Source organism: Notamacropus eugenii, chromosome 6, assembly GCF_028372415.1.
Source record: "Notamacropus eugenii isolate mMacEug1 chromosome 6, mMacEug1.pri_v2, whole genome shotgun sequence".
NCBI classification, from domain to species: Eukaryota; Metazoa; Chordata; class Mammalia; order Diprotodontia; family Macropodidae; genus Notamacropus; species Notamacropus eugenii.
This window is the reverse complement of record NC_092877.1, coordinates 215,166,857-215,191,718: the sequence shown is the minus strand read 5'-3', so window position 1 is coordinate 215,191,718 and position 24,862 is coordinate 215,166,857.

The following is a 24,862-nucleotide window of genomic DNA, read 5'->3' as shown; positions in this document are numbered from 1 at the left end:
CCTCCCTGAACACACTCTACACCCCATATGATTGTAACGGAATACTATTGTGCTATAAGAAATGATCAACGGGAAGACTTCAGAGAGGCCTGGAAGGACTTATATGAACTGATGTTGAGTGAAAGGAGCAGAACCAGAAGAACTTTGTACACAGCAATAACCTCGCAGTGTGTGAGGAATTTTTCTGGTAAACTTGTTCACAGCAATGCAAGGACCTAAAACTTCCCCAGTGGACTATTGAGGCAAAATGCCATACATATCCAGAGAAAGAACTATGGAATTGGATTGCATAATGAAGCAGACTATTTTCTTTTGTGTTATGTTTTATTTTGGTTTGGTTTTTCTCATGATTTCTCCCATTCATTTTAATTCTTCCATGCAACATGATTAAGGTAAAAATGTTTTTAGTACAAATGTATGTGTAGGACTCATGTAAGATTGCATGCCATCTCAGGGAGGAGGGAGAAGCAAAGGGGGAAAGAAGGGAGAAAGAGGGGGAGGAAAATCTAAGATTTATGGAAGTGATTGTAGAAAACTGAAAACAAATAAATTAATGAATAAAAAAAGAAAATAATCAGCAATATTTTTCTGGCAATAAAAATAAAAGCCAGTGGTGGAAAGGTGGGGGTCAGGGTGGAATGTCAGAAGTAACTGCCAGATGAGCCAGTAAATTCAAGATGGGAGGGGGGATTTAAGTCATAGGATCTAATGGTCTAAGCTATAATAATTTTGCTTGACTCCAGAATGTACCATGAATTTTGAATCATCCATTGGGAAATGAGTGTGCCCCTTTTCTATTTTAACTATGTCAAAAATGTTGGAAGAAGTGCTATACAACCAAAATAAGGGCAAATTAGCTTCCTAACAGGTTTCAATCTCAGCAAAGAAGCTGCAGGTTAAATAATTGGCACCAGGAAATACAGCTATGTTTTAGATTTAGCAAAGCATGAGAAAATGATTCTCTATCTCCAACTCTAGTTAAATGTTCTTATGTTTCTATGGCAATTATCACTGAGGTGCTTGTCCTTTGTCTTTAGCTCCAGGCTACTTTAAGTTGAAAACTATAAAGATCATATCAGGACAGGAAAAAAACATTCCTTGTTAAGAGACTGGTTGAATACTGTTTTAGGAGCATCTTTTTTCACTCATATCAAATTACTAGAACTGAGTTATTCTACATTAGCTGTAGTGTGTACATGTGTGTGTATGTGTGTGTGAGCGTGTGTATGCACAAGCATGTGTAGTCCAGGTAGGTTAAGTTTCCACATGGATCTGTATTCATGTGGCTCACAATTACAGATATCTCTATAGTCACCTCTGCCTAACCTTCTGAAAGGAGATTTGCTTCCTGACTAGAAGGGAAGTAGGAGATTGGCACCAGAAGCTGATCGATATGTTCTCCTTAGAGAAAGGCACTCAACGAGAATTAAGTCTAGGTGGTCCTACTTATTAGCCATGGGGGAATGATGTTTAAATGGAACAACAAAATCTACTGGAAGATATCCATCATGTACCTCTAGCCTTTTATCTTGTCCAGGCTAAGCTTCCTCAATACCTTCAACATATTACTATGTGGCAAGAACTCAAAGCCCTTCACCAAAGTAACCATAGTTCTCTGGTTGACCTCCTGTTTATCAATATCCTATGATTAAATGAAATAATAACAATAACACTAATGAAAAAATAATTACTGCTACTATTGCTACTACCCATACTACTACTTTTGTTACTGTCTTTACTCCTAAATTTATAGTGCCCAGATTTTAGTATCTTAGTATCTTCAGACAAGTATGATCAAGGAAGAGTAAACAAGGATGATCACCTTCTTATATATAGAAACAATGACCCTTCTAATGTAATTAAAGATCAGATTAGCTTTCTTGATTGCCACATCATACTACTGACTAATCATGCTACCGTAAATCACCAAGTTTTTAATAAACAAATTGCTATCTGGTCATACCTATACCATCTTGTATTTCTGAAACCATTCCCCTACCCCCTCAGTGTAAGTCATCACAATTATCTCTCTTAAATGAGAGCACAAATATTTTAAGATGTCAAGATCTTTTTGGAACTTGTCCTGTCATCCAATATGTTAGCTATCCCTTCAATTTGGTGCCACATGCAAAACTGATAAGTATGGCATTTTTGACTTTATTCAAGTCATTGATGGGGATAGGGATAGGGATAGGGATAGGGTTAGGAGTAGGGACCAGACCTGTGACCTAGATGGGGTAACTCCCTCTATTAGTACAGAATGTTGGCACTTTTTCCTCAGCTTACAGCCTTAGAAATTTTTCTACACCATCGAAAGGGTTAAGTGACCTGCAATGCTGGGAATTGAATGTGGGTCTTCCTAGTTCTGATACTAGTTCTCTCTCTGAAATGTTAATCTATCTCCCATAAGTCACTGGTAAAAGTATTGAGACTAAACAAAATTCAGCTCCCTGGAGAACTCTACTGGAGAATTCTCAAGTTTGAAAACAATAGTAAATGCCCAAGTTTTGTAGACATTCAATCAACTAATTACTAAACCATCTACTTGTATCTCATCCAGCCCAAATTTCTCTATTTTTTTCATAAGAATATAATGGGATATTTGTCTGCCATCAATTACCTGCATTTTATCAGAGTGTTGGAAGCATTGGTGCCCTCCTTTCTGATAAGGTTACCAAACTGGTAGATCGGAGAAATACTGGCAAATCTTCATTTTCATCTGCACTAAAAGTTACTCAAAAAGTTTTGTTATTTAAATCAGGGAAATATTAAACATTTTTTTCCTGCTCATTCCATTTGCAAACTGCAGGAAGTTTGTCCCCCAAATGAGGAGAAACTGTCTTCTCTCCAATGAATATAAGTAACTAGGTTTTTTAATTGCAAAGAAAACCTTATTTTCCCAAGTAAGGGACAGTTTCCCCTGTGCTGAATCTATCTAAGGCTGAGGTTGATGAAATCCTAACAGAAAATAATTGCTTTTCTGTAGGGTGCTCATGCATCTCAAATTGCTTGGCACCTTGATATTAAATTAGCAAGAGGTCCTATTGGCCAACGTTTGTTAATATATCTTGAACTAGCAGCAGAATTAGCAGGTGAAAAGACTTTTCAAAGGATAATCAAAGATCTTCATTCAGAAGCTTCACAGGTAAAAAGCTTAGTAGGAAAGCACTTAAATTAGCTCCTGTTTTAGTTATTTGAGAAGGAACACAGGAAGGCAGCTTAGAGGGGGAATAAATTAATTTTGGCATACTTTACAGATTTCATCATGGATATTAACCACAAGACTCGCTGACCTTTAGCAGATACTCAGGTTGCATTGACTTTGAAACTAAAGTAGCTAAGAGGTTAAGAGCTAGAAGTGATCTTGAGGGAAGCTAAATTGAACTACATCCCAAACCCCTAATAGTATAGGCCTCAGATACATACAAGTTAACCTTATAACTCACACCTAGTTTATTTGTTATTACCAAGGTATTATTCAAACCCAGATTTAATAAAATGTGGTTTAAAAAGTTTCTTTTTCAGTAAGCTAGCACCATATCCTGAAGAAAGTCTGCTGGGTTCCCTCAGGCCTCTCTTCAAACGTACATTTAAAACACAAAATAAAACTTTCTTTGACAAAGAATTTGTCACAGTCTCTTGCAGCATGTAAACTGGATTTTACCTTAGAAATGATCTAATGGCCCTTTTTAAAAGTAAGTTTTGTTGAAATGTAAAATATGAGATAGTCTTTAAAAAGTATTTGTGTGTTCGTCCTTCGTTGCCAAGGAAGACTATGCCATCAGAGAAATAATGACATGACTTTCACTTTCTTTTGAGTGAGGGAAGGCTGTGCAGGTCACCAGCCTCACTTCTCCTCCAGAGCCATCTGAATCCAGTGACCAGATATTCATCAGGGTGACTGGAGATGACTCAGAATGGGTCAATTGGGGTTGAGTGACTTGCCCAAGGTCACACAGCTAGTGAGTATCAAGTGTCTGAGGTGAGATTTGAACTCAGGTCCTCCTGACTCGTGCTCTATCCACTGCACCACGTAGCTGCCCAAAAAGTATTTGACGTATAACCAGAAGACTTGGGTTTGTGACCTGGTTCTCCCAATTCCTATGGTCCTTCTGTTACCTTGATGACACATTTCATTACCCTGTGTTTTTAGTATAAAAATATAAAATGTTCAGTTCCAAATTGTTTATTACAGTGGGGCAAAATAGTCTGATGAATTTATCAGTTCTGATACTCAGAGCTCTTTTATTCTCCCACTTTTTTACTCTTCCTCCCAAACTTTAAAGATTCCTTTCAGCTCTGGCATTTCCTGATTCAGTAATCCATTTTTATAATGGAATATACTATATATCTATAAGAAGAAAAATATTCTGGAATGGAATTAGAAATAAACAGTAATAGCTATGAAACAATGGTAACATCTTGTTTGTTGTGTTTGTGCCTTGCTACAATACAATTCCACTACAAAGATTTTGCTATTTACCAGTTTTTCTTTAGACCTGAGTCAAGAAATTTTATTGCAGGAGTTTTCAGGAGCATCTTTCTTTTAATACATTTTTACCTATACTATGATATCATGTGACATGGACATCAGGAGAATTCCCAGGGATGTTTTCAGTGTATATAGTTATTAAATTTGGACCTAAAACAAATATTAAAACTTTGTCAGGAAGTCTAATAAGAAATAGTCCTAACTTTATGAAACATCAAGGCAAGATTATTAAATAATGAACCATCATGGCATTGAAACTTTATGTAATAAACTTCACCTCCTTAGACCCAGTTAAGGAGGAAGAAGAAAAGAAGGAGACATAACACAATCTAAATGTTAAAAATGATATAGAATTTCGAGTTAGCCAGTGTGGGTTGTTTAGGTTAGAGGGCATAATATTGACATATTGACATACTAGAATTAATCCAGTCAACTTTGGTGATCATCCTTGGAATAGAACCATTCTACTCGATGGGCAAGTAAAACTCATCTAATCTATTATATCTAGTCTACTCCAAACTGCATTTCTCATCCCATCTCTCTCTCCATTAGGAAACCAGGGCCACACCTGGTGGTAAGGTCTTGCCCCATCTTGCTGCCATGCTGTGTAATTACGTGTCCACTTTTCCCTCACTCTATCCTCTTACTCTTGCTCTAGTAACAGTAATTAAATTAATAACATTACTACTAGAAAAGGTGTGACTGTTGGCCACCCTATACCTCTGTCATTATCCCTGTGACTATCCTCCCCCCAAATATTCTTTTCTTCCCTGATCCTTATTTTCCTTTATGTGTTGTATCCCCTTGTTTAGAATGCAAGCTCCTTCAGGTCAGGGACTGTATCATTTTTACATTTTTATTCCCAGAGTCTTGTTCAATGATAACTGAATGTTAGTTATTAGTTCATTCATCCATCCATCCATTCATTTATTCATTCACTACATTAAGCAGTTTAGCCCAACTTATTAATTAAACAATCAGAGATAACATGCTACCTTAAGCATGTTACCTTAACCCATTGGGAAAGAGAATACAAAGAGTGACAGAATCCATTAACAATGTCACAATTATTAATCAGAGACAAGAGTACTCTTCAGCTCATTATAGGCTAGGCTCCTTTCTATGCATAGTTAACAACATTAGCAATGAAAATATCTTCAACTCATGAAATCATAAGCTGTCATTGGCAAGGGGCTTTGAAGGGCATGTAGTCAAATGCTCTCATTTTATAGTGAGAGCCTGAGACCCAGAGAAAGTGAATTTTCTCAAGGGAACTCAGGGGAAACTCAAGTCAATTAGCATTAAGTGTACACTGTGTGCCAGACCCTGTGTAAAGCACTTGTCCAAAGTGATGAAGCAAGCAGATAGGAGAACTGGGATCCAAACTCAGGTCTTCTCATTCTACATATAGTGCTTTCTTTCTTTTTTACTTTTTCTTCTCAACCCACTTTTAACACCAAGTTCGTTTGTAAAGCATAGTGTCACTACTCAAAGGGGAACTCCCATTGAACCTTATAGATTAGTAGCCAGTCCTGTCTACTCCTAGTTGACTTCTCTTACCTGAGACAATTCTTCAACTGCATCACACCTTCTCATGGCCTTCTTTGTCAAAGTTTCTTAGCATATAAATCTATCATGAATTACCTGTCTGTGTATTTTTGGTATCACTATTCTATCAGTTATTCAAGTGTGAAAACTTATTTGGCTAGTTCCTCTTCTTTCTACCCCACCCCACAACACACACATATATGCATGCAACACACACACACACACACACACACACACACACACACACACACACACACTATTTCCAATCACTGAACAAAATCTCTTTATTTTTCCCAAATTCACGCCCAAACCTCCCTTTCCATTCCCACTAATACTATCCCAATTCAAGTCTTTATAATATACTACCAGAATTTCTTCAATAGGTTCTTAAGAAGTCTTTCTACCTAGAGCCTTTTACCCCACCCCTATTCATATGACATACCATCTTGAAACTAATCTTAATAAATTATGATTTTAATCATGTTATTTTTCTATTAAAATTTTCTGATGGCTCCCCATTGCCTATAAGAGAAACTCTTTAGCCTTATATTCAAAGCCTTCTATATTCTATTCTCTACCATCCTTTGCAATTTTAATTCCTTACTAGTCTCCATAAATTTTCACTCCAGACGAAAGGATTTACTAATTGTTTCCTAAAAACTAGAGTTTTCTCAAGACCATGCCTCTGTCTTAATGGTCTCTACATAGTATGACCTCTCTACTCCTAATGCCCTATGGAAATTCTCTTATTCTTTAAGGTCCAGTTAAGGTCTTTCTTCCAAGAGGCATTCACAGCCTATTCCAGCGTAAAGTGATCTTTATTTTCTCTGTACTGAAAGAATCTATTTTCTTTACCATCCTCTGATAATCACATTCCATTTGGTGACTTATCTTGTGTTGTCATGTGTGTGAGTGTGTGTGTGTGTGTATGTGTGCACTTAACTGCATTTCTTTCTTTCTACATTCTTTTTCTGGTTTTACTTCTGACCTCTACCATGCTTCAGCTGACTTCTCATCCTGGAAGTTTTGTTACTTCCTGTAGCTCTTTCTTTCTTCCTTTCTGTTTTACTTCCTTCCTTCCTTTTTTCTTTCTCTCTTTTTATTATTTGTTGGTTTTATTTTTATTTATGGAATAAAATGAGCATTTCCATAACATAGTAGAACTTTAAAAAAAAAGATAATTGCACATGGAACTGCAAATCTACTAGTTCAACCTTACTATTCCATCTAAATATGCAACAAAGTTATCAAGTAAATTTCTTTATTTTTCTTTATTTTTATACTGTTTATCTTCCTCCCCTTTGACACTCCTACCCCACCTCCTGTCTTCTCTCATTGGTAAGATCTTCCCACACTGCCATTTTGAGAATGGCCCAAGCCTATCAGCCTTCACCTCTGGACTTTGCCTCTGATTCTTTGTACTTTACTGCCATGCATTCCACAAGTGTGACACATACTCCATGAGTATCAAGCTCTCCACATAGATATCTTCTCCCTACCTTTCTCAGTTCCATTTTAAGTTCTCCTTGAGGCGAGGGACTACCTTCTTGCTTATATTTATATATCCAGTGCTTAATATAGTTCCTGGCATAAGTACTTGTTACCTTGTTGTCTAGATAAATTGTATGATCCTTGAAACCAGGTACCATTCCTTCTCTTTCTTTATAGCCTTCAAATCAATTAGTTTGGTGTGTTGAACAAGACAGAGGCTAAATCATTAACTACTGATTGATTATGCAACCCATGGTCTAGAACCAAATATCTAGGTTTACATAAGCACATATACATATATCACCAGCTATAGTCATTGGTCAAGATGTCCTCCAGAAACATTAAAATATAGCACATATAGGTCTCTACAGAAAAGTTAAAATGTTCCTCAACTCCCATGTAAACTACTCTGACTATAAATGCATTTATAGATAAAATATAATGGTTTCAAATCTGAACCAATAAGAAGTTAAGACAGCTCTTCCTTTCCATGGAGTACTAGCTCTTCAAAGGATGTATGCAATTCCCTCCACATAAAGTGCTATATTTGAGCTAAGGCCCCTTAAAAGGAAAAATACTCAGGTTCATTAAAATATCTACTCCAATTCCACCTATTTAATCAAAATAACCAGCTCTACTAATAAAGAAAAGGCAATGTCTAGGTTCACATCATATTTTGACTCCATCTCTTACTGTTTATACTTGGTCTACTTAGCTATCTTAGAAGGAAGAGTCACTATTTTAAAAAGAATTTGAGATATATGACTTATTGACAATAGGTAACTGACACAATTTTCCTATATGACAATTGATATAATTGATGATAAAAAGAGATCATATTTGAGAACAGTCATTGCAGCTTGGGCAGGTTCACCTTAGGAAAAATAAAGTTTAGAAGGAAGACTGTGGGGTTGTTATGGGGGTGGTGTTAAGATAAGGAAAGAATTCTGTAAAGATATTTTTAAAACGTAGAAAGATAAGAAAAACAGAATAGAGAAAGACTGGAGGAAAGATGAAAAGAAGTAATGCAGAAGAAAAGAATTAGGAAAAGAGGAGTACAAAGAAAAAAGGGAGAAAGCCAGATCCTGAGATGCAAACCATCAGGGTAGGATTCTTGGGGATACATGGCACTTGCCCCCACCTACCATAGGCCACTCCTGCTGGGTAAGTATGCAAGCAATGCTCTTCTCCTACTCCAGGGCTCCATTCCAAGCTCTCACTGCTCCTGCCTAGGCTTTGAATATAATATACTTTCAGGGCCTTCACCCCTTTGGCACAGTCTGGAACTAGGCTAATCCACCTGAGCCCTGGCTCTGGCCATCCCCATTTCCCAGGGCTCCACAGAACTATAGCTACCACAACTGAGAAATAACAATTATCCCAGTCCCACAAAATCTCATACTTCCCTTTTAATTTATGTAGGGCCAACCAACTACACCATAATGTAATAGCAAGGACCCCAACATACACAGGAGGGCCCACCATACAGGTTCTTAGATCTGCCTTTCTAAAAGCAATACAACTTTTGAGGGTTCAACAATCTACCTTAATCAAGCACACATATCATTCACTTAGTTCAGGGGGAAAAGTCAGCACCCTGAACTTCAGAGAAAATACTGAGAAATAAAGACCAACAGACAGAGCTTCCAACTGTCTGACCATAAGCAATACATACATCACAGATTAACAGACACATCCAACTGTCTGACCACACATACATAGTTACCAGAAAGGAGCACCAACGTCTAGGTTTTCAAAGCCAGGGGGCTTCTTAGTGGCAACCCAGAGTCTCATCTGGCCAAACAAACACTTCCAATGAGTAAGGTCCAAAACAAAACCTCATTTCAGAGTACTTATATACTCTTCAGAGCTGGAAGGCAGGACCCTCTGACCCAGTGCCTCAATAGAAATTAACAAAAGATATTGAGGTCTATTAATGGACAGGGATGATCTTTAACTCTTTCCTCCATCCAAGGCTAACCTTAAATTACCATTACCTGAGACTATCACCAAGTATCTTGCTTTGCTAACTTTAGATCCTGTTCCTTTCTTAATGCATTGTCATCTCACTTTTCCATACTCATTCACATGGAGTATGCTTAAGCAATAATACGACAATGCACAGGATTTTTATTTGAAAAGAAGGTTTAGAATACCCAAAACTATACACTGTGATATCAAAAAGAATCTACCAGAATTTGAGTTTTAACATTTCATTTGAAAAGAAGTGTGTTATAATGGATAAAGACTTGCCCTCACAGTCAACTTGGAACCTAAGACCTATGTTTAAGTTTAGAATCTGACATATACTGATCATGTAATTTCAGGGAAGTTTTTTAATCTTCAAGTTTCCTAGGCACTTTTCTAAGACTGTAAATTAAGGAATAGTTGCTTACTTGACTTGGTAGATGGAGTTTCCTCACCAGAAGGATCCTAAATCGATAAAATCACAGATCTGGATGTCTTCACTTAGCTCCTCCTTTTGTCTCAATATGACAATGTGTGTGTATGCTTTTATCTTTATACTTTAATTAATTCTGCTTTATTTGCATGCAGAATGCTAACAAGTTTAAGCCAAAGTCTAGTAAGTCATCAAACTCATTTCCCTCCCTTTGTCCAACAAATTAGATAGATTAAAAAATTCAAAGAAATATAGAAATATGGATATATCAGTGACAGTGTTTAAGTACAAATAGAAATAAACATCAATAAGGAAAATAAACACACAAATTGAAGACATTTTTAAATTCTAAAATAAATTTTTAAAAATTTAAACTCATTCCTTTACACATAGTACTAAATCATCAAAGTCTCATAACAAAATCATCTTTTATTTCAAAAAAACTGGCTTTTTTACCTAAAAAAGAGATGCATGTCCAAGCTATACAAGTGAAAAGAACAGTTGTTCTATTTTGTAATGATGGTCAGTTCATCAATAATTAAAAGGACTTCTATGTTGGCTCTACAGAAGTAAGTGACAGGGCTCAAACATACTGAACTGAGACTAAAACTCTTAATCCAATTCACTCAGAAATTTTTGGAAGTTATTTTAATATCTGCAAATTGAAAAAATAATATTTTTAGTCATCAACTGAGCACCTACAAATCTTACTTACATTAATTATTATTCTTGTCTGATCTCAGAAAAATACAAAGAATTTCTTTAGAGACAGCATGGTATAGTAAATAAAGCACTGGATTTGAAGTCAGTTTCTACATTTTAATACTGGCTCTGATATTTCCTTTGGGTCTTTGGTAAAGTCAATAAACCTTCCTGGGCCTCAGTTTCTACAAAGTCTAATTTGGAGCAATCATACTGTCCACCAAGGAGAGATGTCTCATGCAAATGACAATTTTGAACCTTAGGTTACATACAGATGAGAAAATTGAGGCCCTGGAAACTATGGGTCTTGCTTACCTCTGTGTGTATATGTAAATGCACATGGAAAATATGTGTATATGCATATATTAATGAGTGTATGTTTATATAAGTATATGCAAACATACATATACATTCCAGTGGCCCTCTTTTCTTTTCTTTTTTTGCCAAACTTACTGCTACTTTCCCTATCCCTCCCACCATCCCCAATTTAAGAGAAAACCACAATTCTTGTAAGAAATATCAAGCAAAGCAAATTCCCACATGAGACTTGGCTGATTTGGCAACTTGTTTCCTACACATCTCTGTCAGGAGAGAAATAGAATGCTTTATCACTCCTCCAGTATTCTGGCTGGATTTTGTATTTATCAGAATTCTTAAGTCTATCAAACTTTCACAATGCTGTTGTTAGTATTTAAATTGTTCTCCTGATTCTGTTTACTTCACTGTATCTGTTCATACAAATTTTCCTAGGCTTCTCTGAAATTTCCCCTTTCATCATTTCTTATGGCACAATAATATTTAATTACATTCATATACCAAAATTTGTTCAGTCATCCCACTCTTAGTTTTCAAGTTTTCCAACAGAAAGAAATACTATACATATTTCAAACATTTCTCCTCCTCTTCCTCCTCATTTTCCTCTTTCTCTTCCTGTATTTTTAATATACATTTCCCCCCTTTACTTTGATTTTTTGGGAGGATACAAGTCTATTAGTGACTTTGAGAAAAGCTGTGCTTAGTGACTTTGGGGGCAGTACTTCCAAATTACTTTCCAGAATGGCAACACAAATTCATAGTTCACCAACATTGTATTAGTACATTTCTTCTCCTGCAGTTCCTCTAACAATCATTGTGGGGTGGGGGTGGAGGTTCCCTGCTTTTTGTGTTATCTGTTGGTTTGAAATGGACCCTTAGAATACTTCTTGTTTTTATTTATTTTATTGGGTTTTTTTGACCCTTGCTAAAGGACACATGAATCTTGTTTGGTCTTTTTATATGTCCTTGTGACATATAGGGTTTGCATTGAAGATGATTAAGTAAGAGTTCTAGGAAGAAGGGAGGAGAGAAGTTCCTTGGTTTAGAAGTATCCCTGTTGGGTTATATACAATGCTAGCTTGACCTTGGACTAGGAAGGAGGGGAAGGTGAATAGAGGAGTTTGTTCTTCACTTCCCTCCCAAGCATCAGTTTTGGAAGGTATAAGTACATAGCAGAAAGAACATGTACTTGCCTGTGCAAGTATGTAAGAATAGACCTTTAACTCATGACTCTCCCTCTTCTGTCCTTGTATTTCTTTCCTTTAACATAAGTGACTAAACAGAACTCCTAAGAGATGAATATTTCCAGCTTTGGTAACTAAATTGTCAAGTTGAAAAGTCTGGTGTCATTGAATTGGGTGCTGGCTGCTCAGAGAAAGACATTTCCTATAAACATTTCCCTCTGAGAAAAAAAAATGATGATAGCTAGGAGGATGAGCCATTCACATCTGGATGGCCACAATAAATGGATCATGAGCTATTGCTCACAGACTACAAATCTGAGATAAATATGAAATATCTGTTCAGTCATTCCAGGGACTCTTTCCTCTCAGCAGAATATAATGGAAGTAATGTTGTATAATTTATACTTTAAATTCATATTAATATGTATTTATAAGTCTTTTGTTGTAAATATTTGTTTTTTGTTGGAAGAAATAAAAAGAAGTCCCATACTTTGTATATTAATATTGAATACCATTAGTTTCTTTTTGAAGACCCTAGACAGGAGTTAAATCTAAGCTTTACTTGAGTGATTTTCCCTTGAACTTTGAGTTGGAAATAAGTATCATGAACCAGAATGTGAGGGAAGAGCCTAAAGCTTTTCTTTGCTGTCAAGTTCCCCTCCCCAGGGATGAATCCCTTTTGAGGGACCCATTACTTCTTGTCTGCAAATGTCAAGCCTAACAGGTTCTAGTTCCACAGCAGAGGGACTATATACATATATACAGACTAGAAGAGTTTGCCTTGGTCCCATCAAAGACTACAGTAACTCAAAGAGACACACAATTCACAGAAGTAGAAAGAGAATCCCTGAATAAGCTTGAATTAAGGTAGTTTGTTTAGTTCCCAGACTTGAAGAGAGAACAACTCCTATAAGAAAGACAGAAATCATGTTGTATAAAAGGACCTATATGTACAAAAATATTTATAGCAGCTTTTTTTGTAGTGACAGAGAGCTAGAAATTGAGGGGTTGCCCATTAATTGGAGAAGGGTTGAAAAAAGTTGTGGCATATCCCAATTGTAATGGGATTCTGTTGTGCTATAAGAAAGTATGAACAAGATTCTCTCAGAAAAAAAACCTGGGAAGACTTATATGAACTGATGCAAAGTGAAGTAAGCAGAACCAGGGGATCACGGTACACAGTAACAGCAATACTGTAACAGTGATCAACTGTGAATGATTTAGCTATTCTCAGCAATTCAATGATCTAAGATAATCCTGAAGGACTTACAATGAAAAATGTTATCTGCCTCCAGAGAAAGAATTGGTGGAATCTAAATGCACATCAAAGCATACTTTTTTAAACTTTATTTTTCTTGGGGGTAATGGGGGTTCATCTGTGTTTTTCTTTACAACACTAATATGGAAATATGTTTTGCATGACTGTTTATGTATTATCTATACCAAAATGCTTGTCTTCTCATTGACAGTAGAGGAGATGGAGAAAAAGAGAACATTTGAAACTCAAAATTTTAGAAAACAAAGGTTAAAATTTTTTTACATGTAATTAAGAAATAAAATATTTGGGTTGAAAAAAAGAAACCATCCTTCAATGCTAAAGGGATTTTGATTGCTGAGGGGTTGTTGTTCAGTTATTTTTCAGTCATGTCCAACTTTTTGTGACTCCATAAGTGGTTTTCTTAGAAAAGATACTGGAGTAGTTTGCCATTTCCATCTCCAGTTCAATTTTACAGATGAGGAAACTGAGCCAAACAGGATAAAGTGGCTTGCCCAGGGTCACACAACTGATAAGTATCTTCAGGCCATATTTACATTCAGGAGGATGAGTCTTCCTGACTTCAGGCTCAGGACCCTATGCACTGCACTACTTAACTGCCCCAAGAGTGGTCTCCAATTAAAAGTTCTCCATCTCCACTGCCTTTTGTGTTTGTCCCTTATTCTCAAAGAGGACCATGACATCAAGATGACTTGCATCTGACTTTGATTTAAGTGAGGGAGGACTGTGGAAAGTCACTAGCCTCACTTTCTTTTCCAGAGCCATCTAGGTCCAGTGGCCTGATATTCATCAGGACCACTGGAGGTGGCCCAGCAATGCCCTTTTAGGCTAATGTCTTATCAAATTCTCACTTTGAGTGAGATACACCTATTCAATGAATAGGCCTCTTTAAGTAGTTACTCAAAGAATGCCCCTTTTAATAAAAGAAAAAAATAACAAAAAAATAATCAAACTGGGAAGGAAAGATCCTCAGGGTTCCTGAGTAAAAGAGAAACAGTTACTGTTTAGTAATTGCATTCACTCTGTACTGCCTTTTATGCTCTGGTGAATAATCGTCTGCATAGTGGTGGCAGCTACAGGAAGATCCTGCCCCAATGGACACACCCTCCATTGCCCACTAGTACAGATACCATTGCTTGCTGTTAGCTCTCCTTTAGTACTGTTTGCTTTCCCCCTCTGGTTTTTCAGAAGTCATTTTCTTGATAAGCTGTTTATTTGCTCACTATCTTTTTATCTTTCTAACTTTCTATCTAACTAACTAAAACGAAGCTCATTTTAGGATGTCTTTTTGCAACTAGGACACAAAGGTGAAAGCTAAAACTCTTCTTGTAAAGCCAGAGCACTAGATTCCCATACATAATTGTGTGTATATGTGTGTGTGTGTGTGTGTGTGTGTGTGTGTAACAGAGAGAGAGAGAGAGAGAGGGAGAAAGGAGAGAGAGAGAGAGAGAGAGAGAGAGAGAGAGAGAGAGAGAGAATAATTGGCTCTCATGGAAAAATAAAAAAACAACTATTTGAACATATATATATTCAAATATATGATATATACATATGTACATATATATATATATATATCCCTAAGTTAAAATTTTACGCTGTGTGGTTACTAACAGAAGTAGAATTTAAGATTTAAGATCAAGAGGAAGAAATGCCTTTAAATTAGAAATTTAATGATCAAAGGGATAGAAAAAGGATTTGCTGCTATTAGAGTGAGCTCCTTATTAAGGGCTACAGTTTTAGTCACGGAGCTTCCATGTTTCCAGATCTCTCTCTCTCTCTCTCTCTCTCTCTCTCTCTCTCTCTCTCTCTCTCTCTCTCTCTCTCTCTCTCTCTTTCTCTCTATGTATATATAGGTATATATGTATACATATATACATACATACATACATATACATATATATATATACAATCAATTCTCTTTGTAATCATTTCCGGATTTCTGTTGCCACATTTGTGCATATTTGGCCTTTATGAACCTTAAAAAAGCAGCTTCTTATCTGTATAAATTTGTTCTGATATATGTTTAACAACCAACTCTGGGGAAGCAGGGGGAAATGAATACATGCCACATTTTTAAATTTAATTCTTTATTATTAACAATGTTTTTATCACTCTCAAGTCCAGAGATAGTCAAGAAAACAATAAATCAAACCCTGATGTGTAACATTTGTCAATTTCTTAGGTGGAAATGCTTACACTGAAAATATAATTATTGGCTCTCAGGAGCCAGTTGGATCTGGCTCCAAAACACCTATACTTATATCTTTCTTACTTAAGACAAAACTCCTTGTTCTATCATTCCTCGTCCCACCTTTCTTTTCCTACCCTTTCTAAATTTCAGAACTCTGACACTACTCAAATACTCTATTTCTCTTTGCAAAAAAATTATTCCATTTGTTTTTTTAATATTGTGTTAATCATATACCCTACACTCATGAAAGAGAAATATATGCTGCTCATCCCCTAAACAGTTGTGCTTTTACCAGGTTGTGATAATCATAGATAGGGTGATGCAATACCATTCCTAAACTGAGAAATATTTTGTTCTTGAACATATTGGTTCTCCAAATTCATATTACACATATATGTAAGTATATGTAAAAATATACCTTTATGTGTGTGTATGTATATGTGTATGTGTATGGAGAGATAATTTAGCTCCAGAGGGAAAAAGTATAGGTCACAAAAATGTCCACTTTTTATTATGCCATACACTTTTAGGATGTTCAATGCTGCCACCTGCTGTAAATGATGAAGAGATCACCTTGAGAATATGAAGCAAAGTTGATAATGGCCACAGCATATGCTACAGTTTGACACTTAGAGAGCATGAAGAAAATTAAATGTATTATTCCAAACATTCAGGTCATTTCAGCTGAGTTGTTCATCTCACTCTGTGGTTGTAACATCTAAAGAAAGATTGCAAAGTATTCGATGAATGATTTTTAAAGCATTGGGCAACTTTTTAAAAGCAATTTTATCTGTCCATCAACATACAGTATAACAATACGATAATAATGCCTTATCTATTTTTCTTCTGCAGAATTAATATTAATGTTATTTTTGTCATAACATATTACAATAAAAATGAGTGCATGTGAAACTATGTCTATTATATATATTTTGCTATTCTTTTTAAATATATAATAAAGTTATCGTATATGTTTTTCTTTTTTTCCTCTTCTTTTATTTCTCTGGAGATGGCTAACCTCAGACACAAATAGGTGTACAAAGGTGTGTGTATGTATGTGAATGTTTATATGTAAAATTATTCCATACATACTTCTATTTATTATTTTTTTCTCTGGATGCAGATAGTGTCTTTGTTCCTATGTCCTTTGTAGTTAATTTGGACATTTATAATAAAACAATTTATAGTCATATTTTAAAATGCTCTAAATCATTATTGATTAGAGAAATACAAATTAAAATGACCTTGAGATAACATGTTGCACCTATTGGATTGGCTAAAGTAATTGAAGAGGAAAGTAACAAATGTTGGAGAGATGTGGAAAAATTGGGACACTAATTCATAGTTTGTAAAATTGTGAAATGAGCCAGCCATTTTGGAGAGTAATCTGGAATTATGCCCAAAGAGTTGTTAAACTGCCTATACCCTTTTACCTATACTACTGCTAGGTCTATTTCCAAAGATGATTAATGCCTCATCTATTTGCAAAATTTGTAATATCTAAATAGCTTTTGTGGATCTTATTGGTGTGAGTAGTCACTCCACAGAGATAGCTTCTAAATCCCTTTTAGAGCTAAGTAGATTCTATGACTGACACAGGCATCATCTACTGGTCCACCTAAGAATGAGCCTTCCCAGACTCAAAGAGGCTGATTCTAAGACTACCAACATATAGTCTCCCCCTTTTGCTCAGGGAAGTAAATTTGCATAGATCATCAAACACAGATTTTGAACTGAGAAGAGGAATGTCAATATGACTATGATAATTCTTGTATGGATGTCAACTGATAACTGCTTCTATAGATACTGCAACCATAGTTACTAAAGACTCAGTGAAGAAAGTTCTTATCATCAAATTCCTTGGCACAATCAACTGTCTCAACATCTAAAATAAACCTAGTTCTATACATGGAAATGACATTAAAGAAGATGCATTACTATCTGCTTTGCCCTAACAAACCATTTGGCCTTTTGCAGATGACTTACAGATGAAACCTCCTTTACATGTGCAGTCTTCACCATTACAAAATGAGCTCCTTTATAAAAGTTTCTGTCTTACTATTTTTTTGGTATCACTGGCACTTAAAAGAGTACTTCAATCATAATGAGAATTGAGTAGGGGTGCTAGATGGCATAATGGATAGAGTTCAGAGCATGGAGTCAGGAAGATTCACTTTTCTGAGTTCAAATCTGTCCTCGGACACTTATAAGGAATGTGACCCTGGGCAAGTCACTTAAACCTGTTTATTTCAGTATCCTCATCTATAAAATTACCTGGAGAAATAAATGGTTAAAAAAAAAAAAAACTCCAATAAATTTGTCAAGAAAAATCCAAATGAGATCATAAAGAGTCAGACATGACTGAATCACAATAAGCACTTAGTACCTTTTTTAGTTATTAATTCATAAATCTCCCTAATTCAGTCTTGGAGACTATTACCAGTGGGTAGGTGATCTGTACTATACTGTACTGTAATTCAGTACTGGGGATCAGAAACACAACTAAGATTGATTATCAAGACTTAATATCTGAGACTTGAACTTCTCAGAGTCAAGATAGTGGAGTAGTTTGTAAGTGCTCTCTCCTGCCCCTTGCTGACCTTGAAAAACCCAGAGAATACTGCCCCAGGAAAAATCCTGGAATAGTGGAATCAGCCAAAGAGGTACATAATCTCTCAGGTAGAGATGGAAGGAAGACAGTCAATGAGAGTCCCTCTTGCTGTAGCTGAAGGACCAGAGTTGTACCAGACAGCCCCACCTAAATGACCCAGGGGGAGATCCAGAGCCAAAGTGGGGTGGAGCTCATAAGCACCAACACCAGGACACCAGGAGTGCCTTAGCACAGCCAGGGGAATTGGGTAGACACCAGCATAGAGAAGGGTTCACCAGCCAGTAAGTATGACTCTCCTCAAGCTCAGGGGATGAGACCTCCTGCATCCAGACCACCCCTCTGTCACACCTCTTGCAGTGACCTTCAGTGTAACCCCAGGGAAACTAAGCAAGACTTCACCTGGCCTCTGCCTTGGCACACCAGCCAGCTCAGCACCAGGTAAGCTGCATCATTCAAACTTCTAACTGAAAGAACCAGAGGCCAAAACAGACAAAGCCTCAAGTTCTCAGCACAAGAAACATCAGACAGAGCCCCTGTGCCCCAGAAGCAGAGATTCACTTTAAAAGCCAGAAAAAAACAATCATCATGAGCAAGAAGCAAACCAGAAAAGCAAAGACCATAGAATCTTACTGCAGAGACAAAGACCAAAATACAAATACAGAAGAGGAAAGCATTGAGACTGTAATCACATCTGAAACGTCAGAAGGGAATATGAACTGGTCTCAAGCCCAAAGAGCATTCTTGAAAGAGCTCAAGAAACATTTTAAAAGCCAAATTAGAGGGGTAGAAAAAAATTGGTCAATGATTTTAAAAATATGAATAAAAGAATTCACTGAAGAATTAAAAAGGAAAATTGGGCAAATGGAGAAAGAGATACAAAACCTAAATGGAACAATTGTACAAATGAAAAAGGAAATGCAAAAGTTAACTGAAGAAAACAATTATTAGAAATAGAATTGGGCAAGTAGAAGGTAATGACTCTGTGAGACATCAAGAATCAGTCAAACAGAATCTAAAGAATAAAAAATAGAAAAAATGTAAAATATCTCATTGGAAAAACAACTGACCTAGAAGATAGATCCATGAGAATAAATATAAGAATTATTGGTCTAGCATAAAGCCATGATGAAAAAAAGATCTTGGAAAATGTCTTCCAAGAAATCACCAAGAAAAACTGCCCTGAGGTGCTAGATCCAGAGAGCAAAATGGTCATTGAAAGAATCCACCCATCATCTCCCAAGACTCCAAATTGAAAATGCCAAGGAATATTGCTGCCAAATTACAGAACTGTCAAGTTAAGGAGAAAATACTGCAAGCAGCCAGAAAGAAATAATTCAAATATAGAAGAACCACAGTCAAGATCAACCAGGACCTTGCAGCTTCTACATTAAAAGATTGGAGAGATTAGAATATGATATGCTGTAAGGCAAAGGAGCTTGGACTACAATCAAGGATCAATCACCCAGCAAAACTGAGCATAATGTTTCAGGCAAGGAGATGGACATTCAATGAAATAAGGGATTTCCAGAACTTCCTGATGAAAAAGACCAAGCTCATTAGGAAATTTGATCTTCAAATACAAGATTCAAGAGAGGCATAAAAAGGTAAACAGAAAAAAAATTATTATTCAATACAGGGAAACTTTGTATCACTATATGGGAGGATGATACTAATCTTGAGAACTGTATATTTATTATGATATTTAAAAAGGATATACATAGAGGGAGTGAGTATAAATTCACTAATGTTATGATAAAAAAAATTGATTTAAGGATAAGAAGGGATTGTAATGAGAGAAAAGGAGAAGATAGAAAAATGTAAATTACATCACAGGAAGAGGCATAAAGCATATCATAGTAGAGGGAAAGAGGGGAGGGAGATGAGCATGTTTGAGATTTACTTTCATCTGATATGGTCAAAGAGGGAACAACATACTCAATTAAGTATAGAAATCTAAATTGCCCTATAGGCAGTAGGAAGGAAAAGGGGAAAGAAAAGGGAAGGGTGGTTAAAAGGGAGGGAAGAAGTAGTAAGGGAAAAGAGTAGTAAAAGGGAGGGGCCTGATAGAAGTTAGGGAAGACTGAGAGAGGTAGTGGTCAAAAATAAAACTATTGTGGAAGGGAAGGGAGAAGGAAGAAATAAAAGCATAAATGGGGGAAAGTAGGATGGAGAGAAAGACACAGATAGTAATCATAACTGTGAATGTGAATGGGATGAACTCTCCCATAAAAAAGAGGCAGATAGAAGAATGAATTAAAAACCATAATTCAACAATACATTGTTCACAAGAAACACATTTGAAACAGGGGGATGCACACAGGGTAAAGGCAAAAGGTTGGAGCAGAATATTTTATGCTTCAACTGATGTAAAAAAAGGAGGAGTAGCAATCCTAATCTCAGGCAAAGCAAAAGCAGAGATAGAGCTCATCAAAAGAGATAAGGAAGGAAACTATATCCTGCTAAAGGGCACCATAGACAACAAAACAATATCATTACTAAGTGGTAATCATCCAAATTCTTAGAGGAGAAGTTAAGGGAGTTACAGGAAGAAATAGACAGCAAAACTATACTAATGGGGAATCTCAACCTCCCTCTCTCTGAACTTAATAAATATAACCTCAAAATAAACAAGAAAGAAGTTAAGGAGGTGAATAGAACTGTGGATAAGGTAGATAGGATAGATCTCTGGAAAAAATTGAATGGGGATAGAAAGGAATATACTTTTTTCTCAGTGGTACATGGCACATACACAAACACTGACCATGTACTAGAGCATAGGAACCTCAAAGTCCAGTGCAGAAAGGCAGGAATAGTAAATGCATCCTTTTCAGATCATGATGCAATAAAAATTAAATGTAATAAAGGGTCATGGAAAGATAGACAAAAAATTAATTGGAAATTAAATAATCTAATCCTGAAGAAAGAATTGGTCAAATAGAAAATCATAGAAACAATCAAAAACTTTATTCAAGAGAATGACAATAAAGACACAACATACCAAAACTTATGGTATGCAGCAAAGACAGTTCTTAGGATAAGTTTTATATCTCTCAATGCTCATAGGAACAAAATAGAGAAAGAGGAGATCAGTGAGCTGGGCATGCAACTGAAAAAGCTAGAAAAAAAAAACAAATAGAAAATTATCAATTAAATACCAAATTAGAAATACTGAAAACCAAAGGAGACATTAATAAAACTGAAATTAAGAAAATTATTGAACTAACAAATAAAAGTAAGAGCTGCTTTTATAAAAAAAAAAAAAACAATTTATAAATCTTTGGTCAATTTAATTTTTAAAAAAGAAAGAAGAAAACCAAATTACCAATACCAAAAATGAAAAGGGTGAACTCACCTCCAAGAGGAGGAAATTAAAACAATAATTAGAAATTAATTTGTCCAACTGCAAGCTAATAAATTTGACAATATAAGAGAAATGCATGAACATTTTTAAAAATATAAACTGCCTAGATTACCAGAAGAGGAAGATAAATACTGCAAAAAAAAAAATCTCAAAAAAAGAATTTGAACAAATTATCAATGAACTCCCTAGGAAAAAATTTCCAAGGCCAGATGGATTTACAAGTGAATTCTATCAAGCACTTAAGTAACAGTTAATTTCAATAGCACATAGACTATTGGAGAAAACTGGCAAAGAAGTCCTACCAAATTCTTTTCATGATGCAAATATGGTTCTGATACCTAAACCAAGAGCCAAAACCGAGAAAGAAAATGAATATAGATGCAAAAGTTTAAATTAAGATATTAGCAAAACAATTGCAGCAACTTATCATGAGAATAATAGATTACTATCAAGTAGGATTTATACCAAGTATGCAAGGCTGGTTCAATATTAGGAAAACTATAAGCATTATTGATCATATCAACAAGAAAACTTACAGAAACCATATGATTATCTCAATAGATGCAGAAAAAGCTTTTGACAAAATACAACACTCATTACTATTGAAAACACTGAAGAGCATAGGATTAAATGGAGCCTTCCTTAAAATAAGAAGCAGTATCTACCTAAACCCATCAGCAAGCTCTATATGAAATGGGGATAAGCTAGATGCATTTCCAGTAAGATCAGGAGTGAAACAAGGATGTCTATTATCACCACTTTTATTGAATATGGTACTAGAAATATTAGCTTTAGCAAAAAGAGAAGAAAAAAATTGAAAGAATTACAATATGCAAAGAAGAAACTAGGTTATCATTCTTTGCATATTATATGATGATATACTTAGAGAAGCCTATAGAATCAAGTAAAAAACTACTTGAAATAATAAACAACTTTGGCAAAGTTGCAGGTTACAAAATAAACCCACATGTCATCTGCATTTTTATATATCACTAACAAAGTCCAACAGCAAGAGATAGAAAGAGAAATCCCATTTAAAATTATACTAGACACTATAAAATATCTGGAAATCTTCTTGTCAAAACAAACACAATAACAATACACTTTTTGCACAAATAAAGTCAGATCTAAGTAATTGGAAAAACATCAGTTGCTCATGGGTAGGCTGAGCTAATATAATAAAAATGACAATTCTACCTAAATTAATTTACTTATTCAGTGCCACATCAATCAAAACTACCTGAAAATTATTTTCTAGAGATAGAAAAAATAATATTAAAATTCATTTGGAAGAAAAAAATGTCCAGAATATGAAGGGAATTAATGAAAAGAAATGGTAGGTAAGGTGGCCTAGCCTTACCAGATCTCATATTGTATTATAAAGCAGCAATCATCAAAACTACTTGGTATTGGCTAAGAAATAGGACTGTATCCCAAAGAGATCATCAAAAAGGGAAAAGGTCCACATGTACAAAAATATTTATTGCAGCTCTCTTTGTGGTGGCTAAGAACTGGAAATTGGGGGGGCGGAGCCAAGATGGCGGAGTGAAAGCAACGACTCACCTAAGCTCCTGGAAAAACTCCTCTGGATATATCTGGGGGGAGAGTCTGACCAGACTTTGGAGGTGTAGAATCCAGTGGGAGACGGACTTTGATAGATTCGGAGCCCAGGCTGGACTGGAAGGTCCACGGGAGGGATCTGTTCCGCGGGGGTAAGACCCCGGCGCACAGCGCAGCGCGGTTGGCGCGGCAGGGCGGAGGCAACCCGAGGGGCCCGAGAGTGGCGGGCGAGACCAGCAGAGCAGGAGATAAGCCAGGCCGAGCCAACGATATCAGCGCAACAGCCTTTGAAATCTTCAGCCTAAAGACGGGACTTCAGTGGGTCACTACTTGAACATCCAGAAGCTGGGATGGCAGAGTGATCAGTAAGTGCTCTCCCCTCCCCCCCGATGACCGTGAGGGAACCATAAAATTCTTCCCCAGACTGATCCTGGATCAGTGGGAGCAGCAGAAGGGGGCGGGTGGTCTCATAACACCAGAGGCTGGAGAGGTGGCAAAGGGGGATTCTTCCTACCGTGGTGGAGGCTATCTGGAGGGACAGACGACCCAGGGCAGAGAAAATTCGCACTGAGACCCAAGCAAGCCTCAGCCCTGGAGACGAGCCCCAGGAGGGGCGGGAACACGCATTAGCCTCTAGGCGTGCCCCAGCCCTCCAGGGGAAAGGGAAGACAATAGGGAAGCTGGGATCACCATCCCCGGACCTTGCCTTTGCCTCAGGCCAGCTGAGGAGATATCCTGAGACCAGACCACACCTCCCACACACCTATCAAGCTAAACCCAGGGTTGATTTGGGAAACAACAACAACAACAACAACAACAAAAAAACCCTGCTTTTAGCCTAGACACACATCAGCTCAACTTAAAGATCTGTATCTTCTGACTGAAAGAACCAAAAGCTGCAACACTCAGCCAACATCATGAATCGGAAAAAGCAGACGAAAAGTGAAAAAACCATAGAATCTTTCTATGGGGATAAGGACCAAAACACAAACACCAAAGAGGTCAGAGCTGAGACTGTACTTCCATCTGAAACCTCAGATGGGACTATGAATTTCTCGCAAGCACAACTAGATTACCTGGAACGTCTGAAGAAGGATATAAAAGAAAAACGGGCCAATGATTTTAAAACTATAAAAAAAGAATTCACTGATGAGAACATCAATCTGAAAAAGAAAATTGAAGAAATGGAAAAGGAAGTTCAAAAATTAACTGGAGAGAATAATTCCCTAAAAGGAAGAGTTAATCAAATGGAAAAGGAAACTCAAAACCTAATAGGGAAAATTGATCAGATGGAAAAGGAAACCCAAAACCTAACTGGGAAAATTGGTCGAATGGAAAAAGAAGTACAAAAATTAAATGGAGAAAATAGCTCCTTAAAGGGAAAAATTGGCCAGATGGAAAAGGAGATGCGAAAGCTAACTGAAGAAAACAATACGATCAAGATTAGAATTGGGCAAGTAGAAACTAATGACTCAATGAGGCAACAAGAATCAGTCAAACAAAATCTAAAGAATGAAAAGATAGAAGAAAATCTAAAATATTTAATTGGAAAAACAACTGACCTGGAAAATAGATCCAGGAGAGAAAATCTAAGAATTATTGGCCTGCCAGAAACCCATGATGAAGAAAAGAGTCTGAACAATATCTTCCAGGAAATCATCAAGGAAAACTGCCCAGAAGTACTAGACTCAGAGGGCAAAATAGTCATCGAAAGAATCCACCGTTCCCCA